General features: G+C 32.9%; 1 non-coding gene across 1 annotated transcript; it reads right to left on the bottom strand.

Annotated features, from left to right (window-relative positions):
- Positions 1-14,992: 14,992 nt before the first annotated feature.
- Positions 14,993-15,099, bottom strand: LOC131593748 (small nucleolar RNA R71). The gene has a single exon (XR_009281129.1). It is a non-coding gene; the product is annotated as a small nucleolar RNA R71 (small nucleolar RNA).
- Positions 15,100-18,792: the final 3,693 nt, after the last annotated feature.

The raw sequence follows: 18,792 nt of genomic DNA, 5'->3' as shown, positions 1-18,792 counted from the left end.
CTGTGGTATTGTTTGGTTTCAAATTTTGAACGCATTTAGTTTATTTTATTTTATTAATTTGATGTGTGTTAGGCTTATATAATTTTAAAATAAACTAGTAATGGACCCGTGCGTTCGCACGGGTCACGCAAAGTCGATATAAACAATAAATAAATATATAACGATGGTTAATAAATATATATAAAAGATACACAAATTAAAAATAAATAACATTTGAAATTATAATTGTCAAATAAATATTAATTTAATCTAGTTAGAAATATATACTATAGTAGAAAAAATAAATAAAATAATTAAGTAGTCATTTACCTGTGTGTTCGCACAAATCATACAATATAGTTATAATCTATCATGAGTAGTCATCTACCCGTGCGTTCGCACGTATTGCATAATATTATAAATAATAAATAAATATATTAAATATAATATATGTGATTATATTTATTTGATTTGGTAAGAGGTAACAAACTCTTTTGTCCAAATTTTGTTTATTGTCACTCATACCTAGAGCTGTCAAAATGGGCTCGGCCCATTGGACCGGCCCATAAGCCCTACAATTTAGCGCGGGCCGGGCCGTAAAATACCTTAAAAAAAGACGACCCTGTCTTTTTGGGGCAGCCCACCGGGCCTATGTTTTTTATGGGCCGGGCCAAGCGGGCTTCGGGCTGGCCCATTAAAAAAATATTTTGGTAAATTTTGGAGAAAAAATTGAGATAAGATATGATTTTATAAATGTGTTTTCAAGTCATAAAGAAAAGTTAAAGAGGATCGAGATATATTTTCAAAATGATGTGATCAAGGAAATGGTTGTGAGATGTAGAAAAAATTTGATAAGTATTGGTGATAATGTTAAGTTACTTTATACTTTTACGTGGATGATTTTGTGGTATTCATATATATATTTGTGGATAAATATTTTAAACATCACTTATATACGTTTATGATGACTTTTTACTTATGTTGTATTGCATTTATCCATTACATCCTTTTTATAAAATTAAAATTATAATATTGAAATACGGGTCGGACTGGCCCATCGGGCCGCTCGGGCCTTTGAAAAATGGATCGGGCTCATTTTATGTGGCCCATTTAGCAATTGGACTGGGCCGGGCCAGCCCATTAAAACACGTTGGCCCACCGGGCCGAAGCGGGCTGGGCCGAGCCGGCCCATTTGACAGCTCTACTCATATCCTTATGTTATTATAAGCATTTGAAATCTTTTTACTTATTTTAAATAAAAATTTCAATATATTTAATAGATTTATTTATTCAAAAATATCAGTTATAGATTAATATGTACATATAAAAAATAAAGGAAATAATTAAGTATTTATCTATCAGTTGTAAATAAATATAATATAATGATGGTTAAAAATGTAAATAAAATATATACACATTAAGTAACTTTGTTCCGTCGAAAAGTGTATATTTTAGTAGAAAAATAAAGAAAATAATTAAGAAATCATTTACCCGTGCGTTCACACGGTTCATACAATGTCATTATAAATAGTAAATTAATATAATAGTAAATTAATATAATAGTGATGGTTAAAAATGTATATAAAATACAAAAAGAATAACAATTTTTTTTATATAAGAAATTATGTATTCATCAATCATAATTGTCTCATGTTAAATGTAATTTTATAAGTAGTTTCGGTCAATCGAAAAAGGTATGTTTTTCATAAGAAATTTATGTATTTATACATCATAATTGTATCATGTTTTTTTTGTAAAAAAAATATATTAATAGCAATTTTTTTAGTATAAATTTTATCATAAAAAATTGCTAACATTTTTTTGATAATGGAAGTTTTTAATATCTTTTATTATACTTTAATAGTATCTTTAATTATAATTAATATATTATATATATTTTAAAAAATAACATAAAAAAATAAATAATATTTATAGATAAAACTATATTTAGTATAATTATATAGTATTATTGTTAGTAGTTTAGATTAATGAAGCAATAAATAAATATATAACGATTGTTAATAAATATATATAAAAGATACGCAAATTAAAATGAAAAAACATTTGAAATTATAATTGTCATATAAATATTAATTTAATCTACTTAGAGTTATATACTTTAGTAAAAAAAATAATAATAAAGTAGTCATTTATCCGTGCGTTCGCATGCATCATACAATATCGTTATAAATCTATCCTGAGTAGTCATCTACCCGTGCGTTCGCACGGATAGCACAATGTTATAAATAATAAATAAATATAAGAAATTATGTATTCATCAATCATAATTGTCTCATGTTAAATGTAATTTTATAAGAAGTTTCGGCCCGTCGAAAATGTATGTTTTGCATAAGAAATTTATGTATTTATCAATCATAATTTTATCATGTTTTTTTTTTATAAAAAAATAAATATTAGTAGCAATTTCTTTAGTATAAATGTTAACATTTTATCATAAAAAGTTACTAACAATTTTTTATAATTGAAATTTTTAATATCCTTTATTATACTTTAATAGTGTCTTTAATTATAATTAATAGATAAAAAATTCATTATAAAAATGTTCAAATATTACAGTACTGAATAAATTAATTTCTTATGTTTTTTAAATATTCCTTAATGATTTATTATTCTTGTATTTTATTTTATAAAGTTATTTGTTAACTAAATTTTGATTTTTAATTATAAATAAATTAAAATAAATCTTTGAAAAAATTAAAACTTTTAAAATATGGATTAAATAACACATCAAATCTTCGAATGTAAATTTTAGAACACAAATATAATGACAACATGACAACATGAGTATAGAAATTTGACATATGGATTAAAAAACCTCAATGGTTTAAATGAACTTGAATTTTTTTTCAGGAGTCAATTTAATTGTTATCGTATACATTTTATTCTCACAATCATATATAAAACTTATGAGCAAATAATTTCATAATAAAAAACATATAAAAGAAACCTATAATAATATTTAATCAATATCTCACCCATTTATTTCCATTGTTAAAAAGACTATACAACCTAGATAATTAAATACTTTATATTTCACACGTTCGCACGTCGCACAATGTGGTTTATTTTTTGTTTGAAATTATTAGCTTTTTGTTTTTGTATTTGTATGTGGAGTTTAGGAATAAAGAAATATACAGTTCTATCTTTAACCTTATAATATTAATTATAATACGATTATTATAATTAGTATTTATTGTAATTAATCCATTATAGTTAGAGAATTTGAATAAATATTTTATGTTTGAACATTTTATTCTATTTTTTTGAAATGTTACCGCGTATCACACCTTGTTAATAATTGTGAACATACTAATTTGTACCGTTTAATTTGCGGATTTATGCGGATAGAGTTAAACGGACGGGTCGGTTTGCATACTTAGCTCTAATTATTATCCAAGTTAAATTAAAATAATAAAATAATTTTTAAAATTAAATATTATTATTATATTTAGCATTTATCATAATTAACCCATTATAGTTAGAGAAGTAGAATAAATATTTTGTGTTGCGTTATATGCAAATTTCTCCTATTTTTTTAGTTGCTACTTAGAAAATGTTAATAATTGCAGATAAATAAAGCTAAATTCGATTAATTTATGGATTTACGTGGACCGAGTTAAACAGGGCGGTTTAGCCCACATACTCAACTCAAATTACATTTAGAGAAGTTTTTTATATAAAATAAAATAAACAAAGAAATAGTTTTATTTAATGGGAAGAAAAACGAAGAGTTAAACATTGTATGAAGAGTTTATTACCACGCTAGTGACACATGCACGCTATAGGCCATCATTACTATGGATAGCCATCATTACTATATAATGGATGGATGGAATAACTTGCAATGAAAAAGGAAATATTCAATAATTAATTCATTATCTTATAAAAAATAATAATATTGTTAAATGAATTATTTTAAAATATAAATTATGGGATCAAGTCAGTTTAAGGGACCAATTCAAATGTGAAGAGATACTTTTACAAATAAGACAATTATTTTAGAATTAAGAATACGGTTTTAAAATATGCACTATGCTCCCTTAATATAAACACACATAAATTTTTTTATATATTTATATGGAGATTTATTATTGATTCATTTGATTTTTTCAATTTTAAAAATAAATTGTCAGAAAAATATAGAACATTTATTATTATTTGATCTGATTTTACACATTTTTAATGATTCAAATGATACGATTTTATAATCTTAAAATTTTTTGAATCTCTTAAGTTTTAGAAATATATATATATATATATATATATATAGATATATAATTATAAAAAAGTAATTTATTTAAATTTAATTTTTTTTAAAAATAAGATTAAAAAACATCTATCATATGAACACAATCATGTATAGTTATAATTATATAGAAAAAGCGTGGAAGAGGTTTTGCAGTATTCCAAAGAAGATTGCGCAATTCCAAAAAAAGTTTTTCGCGTGTAATAATGATGGAAAAAAATGAATAGTTGAAAGGTTACCATATATGGATTAAAAAAAACTATAGTGTAATCATTAAAAGATTTCAATGGTTTAAATGAATTTGAAAAAAATATTAATCTGATCATAGTTATTTTTGGTATATTTATAGAAATAATACCTATCAATTATAGCCATTGTTAAACAAAATAATGCATATCAATTATATACATTGATCCATTATAGCCATTGTTAAACAAAATAATGCATATCAATTATATACATTGAGATATTTTTAGAAAATAAATAATATATTAATTTTGTCATAAATTTCCCGCTAATGCCTGGGATACTTAATGATAAATCATGTTAATGTATAATGTAAAAATTTGCAATATATTTGTGATAAAAACATAATTAAAATGACCAATTTTCAATAAAATAAAAGTAATGGAAAGACAATTAAAGCGACTTATTTATACACCTTGAAAAGACTTATTTTTAGCCCTGAAAACATATATGGAATGAAACAATAAATAAATATAAAAGGCACAAAATAATACTAAAACCTTCTAAAAAATAAAAAGTATTAATATTTTTTAGTACAATAAAAATAAAAGCAAAACTACTTTTCTGATAAATACAACAAAAGGTGCTCATTTGCAGGTGGGATTTACAAACATTCATGCATTTTGGATATCAATGGTCATACACAATTACACTTATAAGTAAACATTTCTTAAAGTCATAAATGATTAAAAAAAATGATGAACTGTATGATACATTTGCACCCATTTTAAACACCTTTACTATTAATGACAATCCATACATCAAGAATATGAGCAGCAAGACGTTATGTCGCCATCGAATCATTGATATCCTTAATATAGTCGAATTTGCAAGACATTTTTCTTCAATTGAGTATACAACTTTACAATAAAAAATCATATAAAAAAATGTTAAAAAATATTGCAGAAATTTAAAAATAACCCGTTTTAAAATTCTTAATTATTGATATTCATGCTTGCAGAAATTTTGTAATCGGTGGTGTTTATTGAAAAAATAACAGTATAATTTAGCTATTGATTTAGACTTTATTTCACAAATCAAATGTTAAAAAAGTTAAGATTTAAGGGAAATTGGTGATGGAAATAACAATAAATAGAAGGGTAAATTAAAACAATAAATAGAAGGGTAAAATAAATTCAAAAATATTAACGTGTGAAAATCATAATAGAAGAGTAAAATAAATTTGGAAATATTATCATGTGAAAATCATACTATTACCGGTGTATAACATTTTCAGAAATCATGGATTGAAAATTGGTAGTGATGAGTGAAAGTTATCATTAGAAGAATCAATAACTAATTTCATAATGGTGAATCAATCTATTGACATAAGAAAATGTATCAAAATTCAACCTTTTTTATGATGAAAATATCTAAATCGATAAATATAAGGGTAAAAAAAATTAAAAAATATCAACATGCGCAAATCAAATATGGTTACTGACTTAAAATGTTTTTAGAAATCGCAGATTGAAAACAGGTAGTGATTAGCGAAAGTCGTCATTAGAATAATCAAAATCTAATTTCAAAATGGTGAAGGAATATATTGACTAAAGAAAATGTGAAAAAATCTAAACTTTCTAACTGAGAATCCCAATCGATTATTTGTTGAGTTTGCTTCAGATCTGGTTTTGCAATGATTGTGTTTCCGAGTTTGCTTCAGATTTGGTTTTGTTACGATTGTTTGCTGAGTTTGCTTCCGATCCGGTTTTGAGTTTGCTATGATTGTGCAAGCATGCTGCAAATATTTAAGATGCAGAAGATCGATTGTATGCAGTTGCGGTTAGTAAGAAAAACATGAAAAAAAATAGATGGAGGGACAACACGACGAACAACAGCATTAACGTAATGAAGGAATGGTTGAAGAAAACTTTGGACCTGGGTCGAAATCATTTGTCATAATTTATAGGTTAATGAGAGTAGAATTTGAAGGGTTTTGATGAAGGATAAGATGGTGAAGAAGCTAAATTGTTTTTTGCAGTTCCAAGGTGGTTCATAAAGACGCATGCTGCATATTGATTCTTTCAAAAAGAGTGTTTTGGTGGCTAAGATAATGGCTCTAGAAATTCGTTAATGATGGAAGTTTTCCACAATTCCAATACAAAGTTGTCACAACAGTATTAATGATGGAAAATAAAATGGACAATTGAAAGGTTATTAAATGATGAAAAAATTTATCTATTAATTAAATTATTAAAGGAGATGCAATTACCGCTATGTCCCCGAATATCACCCTCAAATTGGTGATTATAGGGATATTGAAAGAATTTCATATGTCATGTACTTTATTATATTAAAAGTAGATTTTTTATTTATAAATTTTCTTAAACAGTATAGTACATGCATGATTTTTTTTATTTATTATCAGGTCACACAAAATTGAAATTTGCTAGGATAACTTTTTTTTTTTAAATAGTAGAATTTTTTTTACCAAGAACCAAGTATTGGAATTAAAATACATCAATAATTAGGTGTTAAAAAATTTACGCAAATAATTATGTTTTAAAATTTGTTAAAGCGTGCAAGTCGTTTTAGAATTGGTTAAAGAGTGCAAGTTGAAGAAATGGCGCATACACTTAAAATTTATATGTATGTTATGCGTCATATGCATGTCCTAGAAAGTCATCTATGTGCAAAGTAGTTTTTTTTTTAAATAATAAAAAACATTTAAAAATAAAACTAAAAATTAATAATAATTTAAATAAACGATTATATTGTGGGAATATAAATTACTGCAAGACCTAATTGTTCTGTCCCTATTCTCTCATAGTAACTCGTCCTCTATGAATTTTATGTTGTGGTTGGGTTGAGAGTTCCGCGAAATCAATGCGATTTGAATCCATGAAATCTATCGGATCAGTATAATAAGGGGGTAAAAAGAAAATAAATTTTGTGGAGTTTGGTAGTCATATATGTGTGGGGGCTATGGATTTTGTGGAGTTTGGTAGTCATATATGTGTGGGGGCTATGGTGATGGGATGGTTGTGTGTAGGGGTGGCAAAACGGGCGGTGGCCCAACAAACCGACCCGCGCACCCACCATTAAATGGTGGGTTGGGTTGAGATTTTAGGTTTCCCACCCACCAATGCTCGTTCTGTCAAAATCCGCCGTCTAACAATGCTCGCCCCGCCAAAATTTACCGCGCCGCCAAAGCCCGTCTCGTCTATTCGTTCAATCTATCTCGTCTTAACTCTGTATTCTTTTTAGTTAATTCTAGTCATTCCAATTCTTGATGGTTTAATTTATACATTTATTTGTAAATATATGCAACATTGTTAAATAGATGTTTTATAAAAAAATTGTTTTAAAAAATAAGTGGAAAATTTTATTGAAAGATAAAAAAATCTATAAATCAATAAAAAAATATAAAAATAAATTATTAAAATAATAGGCGGACAAGCTTGTCGCCCGCTAACCCGCTCTTTTTTTGACGGGCATAAGGCGGGGCGGATGATCCGTTTTGCCACCCCTAGTTGCATGTATGTTGGGTTGGTTGGAGAATATTTCGCATGTTCGCCTAGGCCCGGGGCTAAGGTGAGTAGCGGATGAACCCGCATGGGATTTTGGTTGTATGATATATATATATATATATATTCTTGGTATTGAGTTTGAGTGTGTGGCATATGTTGGTATTATTCATGGTGATATGGTTGGGTGCTTGTGGATCGATGTCGTAGTTGTGTTGGTTGAGTTGTGTAAGTGTGTTAGGTTTGTTCTTAGGGGTGTATGTTTGTTGGTAATGTTGTTGTGTATTCAATGACAATGCAACTCGTGTGCGTGGATCGATCAAATACCTCGGGTTGGACACAAACATTTGAGGCGTAGTAACTGATATGTGCTAACTCATATACTCATCTGTGTTGCATTATTTGGTTCTAGTGTGCGACAGGAAATTGTAGGACATTAACATTCGGGCTCTTCCACATTTTGCACCATTCTGGAGCGTATTCGTTCCAGTTGTTATAAGCCCGTTGAGCGTAGACTTTAAGGAGATGCCATGGTGACAAACACGTTGGGTTAGCCGGAATTTCCTAATGCATGCCAAACTGCAATTTTATACGGTCACTGTGGTGCATCTCCACAATGTTGAAATGAATGATCACAATTTTTGCAGTCCAAATTGCTGCATCCTCGGGGTTGGTCTCCAAATAAACCGCATAGAAAAAATTATTATAAGATGTATAGTTTTGTGGTAATACATGATCCAATGTGATCATCTGGTCCACATTTCGTGTAATATTCTTGCTAAAATCCATCCCTCGTACATAAAATCTAAAGCAAAGAGAGATAATACAAATTATTTACAACTATTTCGCATAAAGTGAGAAAATTGAAAGAGTGTTATATACTTACTTTGTCGCATAGGGGAACCTGAAGATGTTGTTGTTGAAGGGGAAAGGGACTCCATTCTCCACCAATCTTATGCTTGAAGCAAGAAAACGCATCCATAAAAAGTATGTTTCTTTTTTGGCATTTTTACACATTGCATTATATATGTGCTAAAACGGCGGAACCCCAACTATACCCTTTTATTTTATTAATGTTCCTAAATAGATTCAAATACATAAAATTTACACTATTATCATTACTTTCGAGAAATAAGAGGATTCCAAATAATATCATAATATAAACTCTTGTTTTAAGGATTTTAGCATCCTCGAGTGAATTTTCATCTAACTTAAGAGAGGTATAATACGCTTTGAGGTCCTTTAGGTTAATACCTTGGCCCCTCGACCTACTCCCATCTATCATATCTTTTCTCAAAATTTCCTCGTAGAGGGCATTCACTTGTTGAATCGATCCATTAACAGCCTTACCCTCGACCGAAAGACCCAATAACATGTACATATCCTCTATTGTGATAGTACATTCACCTATTGGAAGATGAAAAGTGTGTGTTTCGTGTCTCCACCTTTCTAACAATGCGAGTATAAATTTCATATCAATGGTGCAGTTTTATATATTAATAACATGTCTGAAACCCTCACGTTCTATATATGGCACAGTCAACGGGTTTGGAGCGATATAAGAGTGTGAGCAGAACCTAAATCTCGATACATCCTAAACAAAAATACATATATAAATGAATAGATAAATAAATAAAGTTTGTATAAAAAATAAGTAAATCATATTAAAAACTTACAAAGGCGACAATATTCTCAATTGTTCCTCGATAATCATCTTCCATGGGTAGAAGAGACATAATTGAAAGAGTGTAGCAAAGAGTTGTAGCGGAGAGTATAAAAGAGAGTTGTTGATGAAAATGAACAAATCGAGGTTCATATTTATAGTTGAATGGAATAAATGAGGTGGCTGAGTGGTTGTGCACGACAACCATGTTAACACATATGCGCCAAGTCAAATGGTGCATGCATTCAACAAATGCACCAATGCACCAGTCCAAGTGGTGAGGAGCAGACTATGTGGCAGCCTATTGTGCCAGCTAGGGTAGTGTCATGCACGCTGGTGCAGACTAGGTGGCAGACCTAGTGGGGATGCGTCATTTTAAATGGTGCATAAGTGTATTTTTTAAAGCATGCGACATTCTACCTGACTTGCATGCATCCTTACAATTTTGTCTGATACATTCAATCTTCGACAATTGATCCCCGACTAATTTTGGTTGAAACACACAACTCCATACCCCAACGACAAATTAAACACAATATTGCATCTACTCAACAATATGTTATCAATACCCACGTCAATGGTGAGGCGTACCGATGTGATGTATCCGGTTTTTTGTTTCAAAACACCGATAATACCCGCTTTTGTCTAAACATAAAAGCCAATTTTTTGTATTTGAAAAAGCAACTAGAGGTCAAACTTGAACAAGGTCCGGTGTCACAAATCTTCTAACAACATTGGGTTTTTATGCAAGAACCAAATAAAATATTATCATGTAGAGGATCAAGATGACGAAGATCTTCGGAATATGTTTTGTAATCATGAATATTCTGGGTACAACTCAATTGAGTTGTACGTTTTGTTACAACAACTTCATCCAGTTTGGCTATCTCTTCCATGGATCCCTTGTTGGAGTCTTTGAGAGATGTGAGCTGAGAAGTTACAGCAACGTCTGGTTGATCTGTTGGATCATTGCTGGTTAACGGGAGGACTTATCTGACTATCTATTCGACATTTGACTTCTTATAACCGTCTACAGTACCCTGAAAATAGAACCAAGCATGGATAAGTCAAAAGCAAACAAGAAAAGCAGTTAAATAAAAAAGGCCATGGTGAAAATTCTTTTACCTTGGGACCTTCAGTTTCGAGGTTGGAGTTGCTACTTTTAGCTTGTTATGGATTTTGTTCAAGTTGAGGTTTAGGATCAACCTTAAGTCTCTCTAGAGTAACAACTTTCCCCGCCTTAGTCTTGGAAGCCTTCGACGTTGGTTGAGCAAGATCCTTGAGGATCTTTGGTTGTTGTTTCTTCTTCTTTAGAGGTTTTATGGTGATTGGTGAGATATCACCATCACCAGAGTCTGATATTTCGACTTCAGGTTCCTTTCGTTTGCGCTTCTTAGGCATTGGTGGTGGTTTTCTAGTTGCCTGGAGAAGAATGTATCGAAGTGTTAATGGAGTAATATAAAGATACTGTATAAAAAAGAAAATAAATAAAGTGTGAAATATACATTGGTTGTTGTTGTTTTATTGGCATTGTATTTTGCTTCGACGGGGTTTCTAGTTATGGAGGTGACCTTCTTGGATGAATGCTTTACAGCTGAAAGAAAACCAACACAATTATAACAAGTAAAGAGAGGGATGAGAAATTAAAGAAAGAGGTTTGTCAAAATACCTCTCATTCCACACCTTCGTATATTGGATACTTTATGCGAACATGTTCTATGCCAATATGAAGGTGCCCTTTGAAATTGTCCATAGTATGCTTAGTCGGAACCACCCGTAGGGCACGTTTTTGTGATTCTTCTCGAAGGTTTTTTTACAATATCCCCACAAACGAACCAATATGAATATGAAGGCCTAAAAGTCACACTAAATTCAGCACTTGGCAGTAGATGGAGTTTAGGAGGATACATATGAAAAGTTGCTTCGTACCGTTGTTCAGGTTTAATGTACGAAGGAAGTTTTAAAGTCTCTATTTTCTAAGTAATTTTTTCTTTTAAAGTAACGTCAGTTTCACGAATGGTTCGGCTAAAATCATTAAGCCGATAAGTAGTTTCAAAGTACTTTTGGAATGCTTGGATTTCCTTGATGTGGGTCGAAGTACCTTTCTTGACTCTTTCCTACACAGAGGTGAAAGCTTGGGTAAGATGTTGAGTAAACGAAGAAACATCAAAAAAACTCTTTAGTGTACTAATCATGCCACCAGATGTCAAATTCATGAGTGCAGAGGAATTATGGTTTGAACGCCACAAGAGCAAGTTGTGTTTTGCCTGAGTATTTGGCTATATACTTGTTAATGACAACTTCTATATGGATCATATTGTAAAGAAGGAGATCATTTTTATTGGCGAAGAGAGGCTTCGACAGAACCTGAATAAGGCTAAATTGTCGAGCGACAAGGTTAGGTTGGTAGCTTAGAAAAGTGATTTGATTCATGGGCAAAGTCTAAGTGGTAACACCCTAAGGGTAAGAAATGCTTCCCATATGGAAACAAATTATGCTGCTTGGTCTTTCGACCGGGGCATGAAACTTTCTTGTAAACCATTCAATTTCATACTTCCTATTGGAGAAGGGAGCCATGGATGGAGTATAGTAGTAGCGCTTAGCAAACACCATCACATAGCTGGTGAAGGTTTGATGGAGGTTTCGTCCTTCATCACTAGTCGTTAGTTTAACCAAGCGCGTCCCTTCGACCCTCCTGTTATTTATTTCATTAGCCTCTGCATTGATAGGTTTATTCCTTGATGATTGTAGTGGATGACGCCATTGCTGCAATAAGCTTGAGATGAAAACTGGGTTTTTCTGTGAAGGAGATAAAGAGAAGAAGAAGAGCTTGCATGTCCAGAAGTTAAAATGAGGAAAAGTGTTTGAAATGAATTGGAAAGTTATTTGTAGAGTGTGAAGTGGAAGAGGTTTTCACATCAAGCATTGATGGTTGAAATGTCAGTGGGACACGTGTCAGTCGGAGGAGTATATATTGATAACACGATTTTATATCGTATATTTAGCTCGAAATCCATAAATATTTATAGCATTTTCCGTTTATTATATTGTTTTATTATGATATTATGCGAGTATTTGCTTTGTTTCAGGTTTTATCATCCTATTGAGACTATTTGTGAAAAGGAAAGGAAATTGAGCTAAAATGACTACTATTTGTGCCTAAAAGATGAAAAATGGGTGCTGAAGTGAAAAGGAGGTGCAAACAAGGCCCAAATGTGCAAAGTACAAGCCAAGCCCACGAAGATATAAATCTGCACGTGGCCCAAATCACACAAGCAAGAGGAGACACACGTCTCCAACAACTTCCTGCCACGTCACCAAGTGGAGACGCACGTCTCCAACTCTCCCTAAATTTTCTCCACTTGAGACGCACGTCTCAAGTCGTTCAAAGGAGCCCCTAAAAAAGTGGAGACGCACGTCTCCAAGTCCCAGTCAGAGAAAGCCCCTCATTTCACGGATTTCAACTGCAAAGGCTCGCCTATAAATAGAGGCAGAAACTTCACTTCAACCTGTCCGATTTTCTGCTAACGAAGTGCTGCCGAAATTGTTCCGCGATTGCTATTTTCTTCCTGCTTTCAATTAAACAATCTTATTTTCTCATAAAAATTTCTACACCGAAAATTGTTGTGAACCTTTTATAAATCTAGCCTTACGTTAGATTTATCTTTTTATTTCCTTGTTTTAAATTTCCGTCCGTTTAATTCCGAAGAACGATCCAGCCAACCTGTGGTGGAAGTTCGATACTTCAAGATTCAATTGCAATTTATTTTATTCAGGTTTATCATTTACTGCTTTATTTATTATCTTTATTGCATGATATATTATATGCCATTTAACATGCCTTTTATTATAAACCAAATTAATTTATGCATGCTTAACCGTATTAATATGTCTGGCTAATTAACTAAGATATCAGTTTGTAGAGTAAGTTAACTGTGGGATCCGAAATAAATTGGCTTAATTATATTTTATTAAATATCACTTGTTTTTGGTTTATATGTCTAATTTAATTAGTAAGTCTTAAAACCAATAGAGCGAAAGTTTGAGGGGTTAAGACGGTCAAAGGTTAAAATCAATAGAGCGAAAGTTTGAGATCTTTAACTGGATAGTAGACATAGGACATTAGTTTTAAGGATGGCGAAAGCGTATTAAAACTAATTGGAACTTATTTACTTTCAAAAAATGTTTTTACGCCCGAGCGGGATGGCAAAAGCGTACGTTAGGGATATTAGCATGTTCCGAGTCAACAGAGCGAAAGTTTGAGATTAGGGGATTTAAATAGATAACGACTTCATAAAACGAGCATTTTATTAATTACGTTGTTTCCAAAAAGCTTTTCTAAAATCTAATGGGATGGCGAAAGCGTACATTACGAGTTAGGATAGTAATCTGAATCAACAGAGCGAAAGTTTGAGAGGAGGATTTTTAATCAATTGAATTAATAAAGATTTTTAATCGAATTATGCATTAGCCAATGGACCTTCGGATCACCTTAAGTTAAACGAAATACATACTGATATCCGTCTATTATTATATTTCTTAATATTCACAATCACTTTCCCTTAGGAACAATCAAAATATTAGTAGCCTTAGCTTTACATAGTAACCTTAGATAACGGTAGATCGATTCATAGTCCCTGTGGATTCGATATCTTTTAAAACTACACGAAACGACTGTGCACTTGCAGTCATCAGATTAATAGACACGTAAAGTCGCGATCAAGTTTTTGGCGCCGTTGCCGGGGATTATTTAAGTCGATATCGTAACTCACTGTTACACCGTAGAGACTAGGGCAATTCTTTCCTTTCTTTCTGGACGATTGTATGCCAAATACTCGTTCACAAGGAGGAGATTTAATACAACGAATTAACGAGATCGAACGTTTCATTAACGTCAAACGTCGAGCTCGCAACCTTCCCGAAGTAGCACCAATTCCGATTAATCAGGAACTGATCTTTACTGATCAATTCAACCAAATTACCCCGAAGTTAGAGATGGCTGCTATTCGTCCTCTTAGAGACTATGCCGCTCCTTCACGCGCTGAACCGCACTCAAGTATCGCACCACCTACAATTGAGGCGAACAATTTCGAACTGAAACCTTCGTTGGTACAAGCTGTCCAACAGAACCAATTCTCTAGAAGCCCTGCAGACGATCCCAACCTCCATTTATCTGTGTTCGTGCAATATGCCGACACCGTCAAAGCTAACAACGTTAGTTCCAAAGCTATTCGATTACGTCTCTTTCCCTTCTCCTTGAGAGATAGAGCTAGAGCGTGGCTTCAATCCCTACCTTCTAATTCCATAACTACATGGGACGAATTGAAGAGAGTTTTCTTAGCAAGATACTTTCCGCCTAGCAAAACTGCTATGCTAAGAGGTCAAATCAACGGATTTACCCAGAAAGATAACGAATCACTCTTCGAAGCTTGGGAACGATACAAGGACATGCTTAGACTATGCCCTCATCATGGACTCGAACCATGGCTGGTCATCCATACTTTCTATGGTGTCTCCTTTATAACACTAAAATGACTATAGATGCCGCTGCTGGCGGAGCACTAATGGACAAACCCCATGATGAAGCATACAACCTCATAGAAAACATGGCACAAAACCATTACCAATGGGGTGGAGAACGAGCCGCTCTAGAGAAGAACCAAACCAAAGGAGGAATGTACGAAGTAAGTGGTATAGACCGCGTTAACGCTAAAGTAGACGCTTTAACTCAAAAGATCGAAAACTTAACCATCACTCCTTCAGCCACCGCTGCTGCCGTAGCACCTAACTGCGAGATTTGTGGATTAACTGGACACGCAGTTGCCGAATGTCAACTCTTGACTGGAATCCCATCTGATCAAGTAAATTATGCTCAAGGAAACCCTTATTCTAACACGTACAACCCTGGATGGAAAAACCATCCGAACTTTTCATATAAGAACAACAACGCGTTGTACGCGCCTGGACAAGCACCTGCTGTCCCACCTGGCTATCAAAAAGCGCCTGTAGCTGCTCAAAACGCCCATAGGAAGTCGAATCTAGAAATCATGATGGAAAACTTTATAGCTTCCCAACAACAAACCAATAAGGACTTCCTAAATCAAAACATCCACAATAGCGAGCAACTAAAACAATTATCGAACAAAGTAGATGCCTTAGCTACGCATAACAAAATGTTAGAAACTCAAATTTCACAAGTAGCCCAACAACAAGCACCTATTGCTGCCCCCGCTGGCACGTTTCCTGCTCAACCACAACCTAATCCTAAAGGACATGGGAACGCGATAACACTACGAAGTGGAACGAACTACGATGGACCTATCGATCCTAGAACTCAAAACACACCCATGTCACAACAAGAGCCAAAGGAAACCAAAAAGACATCAACTGATGATCAAACTGCTAAGGCCAATGAGAACAACAACGAGGTGGAACCTGAAAAAGAGAAACCTTACGTTCCACCACCACCTTATAAGCCACCAATTCCTTACCCTCAGAGATTAGCTAAATCCAAAACTGAAGCGCAATTTAAAAAATTTGTAGAACTTCTGAAACAACTAAACATAACCATACCGTTCACAGAAGCCATAACCGAAATGCCTTCATACGCTAAATTCTTGAAAGAAATTCTATCAAACAAAAAGAAACTCGAGGATAACGAAACTGTAACACTTACCGCTGAATGTAGCGCTATCATCCAAAATAACATGCCTCCCAAACTGAAAGATCCTGGTAGCTTTTCTATACCCTGCGTAATAGGAAAGACTATTATAGAGAAAGCCTTGTGCGACTTAGGAGCCAGTGTTAGCTTGATGCCTCTTTCAACCTGTAAGAAGCTAAATCTGGGTGAGCTTAAGGCAACGAGAATGTCTCTTCAACTAGCCGACCGTTCAGTTAAATACCCTGTAGGAATGTTAGAAAATATCCCTGTTCGTGTAGGCCAATTCTACATCCCAACTGACTTCATCATAATGGATATCCAAGAAGATTCTAACATCCCGATCATATTAGGAAGACCATTCTTAGCAACCGCTGGTGCAATTATAGACGTCAAGCGAGGAAAGCTTACCTTCGAAGTAGGAGAAGAGAAAATCGAATTTATTCTTTCCCAATTCCTAAAAGCACCTTCTATAATTGACACATGCTGCTCTGCCGACATAATCGATGAGTGTGTAAATGAAATAAAATCCGAACCACATAAGGAAACCGAGATCTTAAGAATTCCTATACCGCCAATATTTGAAGATGAGAACTGGCGTGGGGAATATCAAGATAACCACCTGAGTGAATGTTTAGCATTGACTCCCGATCCTATACCTGGGCCTAAGAAACCTGCTATAGAACTTAAAACACCACCTACTGACCTTAGGTACGAATTCCTAGACGAAGAACATAACCGACCGGTTATAGTTAACGCCAATTTAGGACAGACCGAGACTGAAAAATTACTCACCGTCCTAAGAAAATACCCAACCGCTTTAGGATATAACATATCAGATCTGAAAGGAATAAGTCCTTCCCTCTGTATGCATCGCATTATGCTAGAAGAAGATTGTAAAACCTCTAGGGAACATCAGAGACGAATACATCCTATCATGAGCGATGTGGTTAAAAAGGAAATCCAAAAACTGCTAGAAGCCGGAATCATATATCCAATATCCGACAGTAAATGGGTTAGTCCTGTTCATGTCGTACCAAAGAAAGGAGAAGTTACTGTAATCACTAACGCAAAAGGCGAATCTGTAGCACAACGTACCCAAACTGGATGGAGAATGTGCATTGACTATAGGAAGCTAAACAAAGCCACCCGAAAAGACCATTTCCCTTTACCATTCATAGATCAAATGCTCGAACGCCTAGCTAAACACTCACATTTTTGTTATCTGGATGGATACTCCGGATTTTTCCAAATTCCTATTGTCATACCCCAAAATTTGCCCTCCTGGTTTTATTTCTACTGGTTTATGTTTTTATATCATTTGCATACTTCCATAAGGACATTAACATAAATTTGCATTTATACAAAAAAATCCAAAAAATTCATACATGTGTTCATTTTACGCATTTTTATTCCACTGTACGATTTAATAGCTTTAATTTTTATTTCACTAATTATTGAGGTTTATAGTTTTAATATTTAATTCAACTTTAATTTAAATTGAATTTTAAATTAAAACTATTAAATCATTTTAACTCATTATACTAATATTTTATCCTTTTTCTTAAAATGCATAATTTGTTTGCTCTTACTAATATTTTTAGGTACAAAAAGAAGAAGCCCAATCTTACATCCTGGAAGGCCCGTAAATCAACTTCTTTTTCTTTTTTTTTATGATTTTATTTCTTTAGTTATTGATTTTTATTCATTTGAAAATCAAATTAAAATTCAAATAAATCATAATGAAAGGGGAAAGATTATATGAGGCATGTTGTCAATATAATTAATACTGATTCACAAGGCAAGAAATAATACGTGAGAATATTTGGAAAAGAGATTGGCTTGAACAAAATTGGGAAGTTTGCATTTGATTTTCAATCAATCACCAATATCCAAAATCAACAAGATTTGATTCAAGTTCTTAAACCTAAAATCACTCGTCTATATATTGACAACAAAAATCATAGTAGAGGAGGTTTTTTTTGCTGCAGCCGATACCCTATCCTCGAGAGAAAAAACGTGAAACCAAGAGAGAGAGAAGGAGAAGTTTGGGACGGATTCAAGCCGAGAAAATCCTCATAATCAATTTTCGAAAGCCTTCTGGACGTAATCACATCGTCTCCTTCGATCCAAACGTGCAAAAACCATCTCTGTATTCACGGTTTGCACCTCCTTTTCTTTCTTAATCGATGGCATTCATTCCTTCATCCTAAATATGTTTTAATTACGTATTCATGTTAGTAATGGTATTTGCAACGTATTGGAATGGTTTAATTTGAGATTAAGTGCCATTGTTAGATTGCAGAGCTTTGAATTGGGTTTTTTAGTTTGAGGCAAAATTGAATCAAATCGATGGCATCACTGAAACCGTGGCACCAATTCCAATCGGACCATGCTTTTACCTTGAATTTATATTAGGTGTTGTTAATTTATGAAGGTTGCAGGTTTAAGAAAACACATAAAAAACGTTGTTGTTTCTGAGCATCCAACGAGGAAGATGAAGGGAAGCTGG

Source organism: Vicia villosa, linkage group LG3, assembly GCF_029867415.1.
Source record: "Vicia villosa cultivar HV-30 ecotype Madison, WI linkage group LG3, Vvil1.0, whole genome shotgun sequence".
NCBI lineage: Eukaryota > Viridiplantae > Streptophyta > Magnoliopsida > Fabales > Fabaceae > Vicia > Vicia villosa.
Note: the sequence above shows the minus strand (reverse complement) of the source record. Positions and strands in the feature narration are given on the sequence as shown.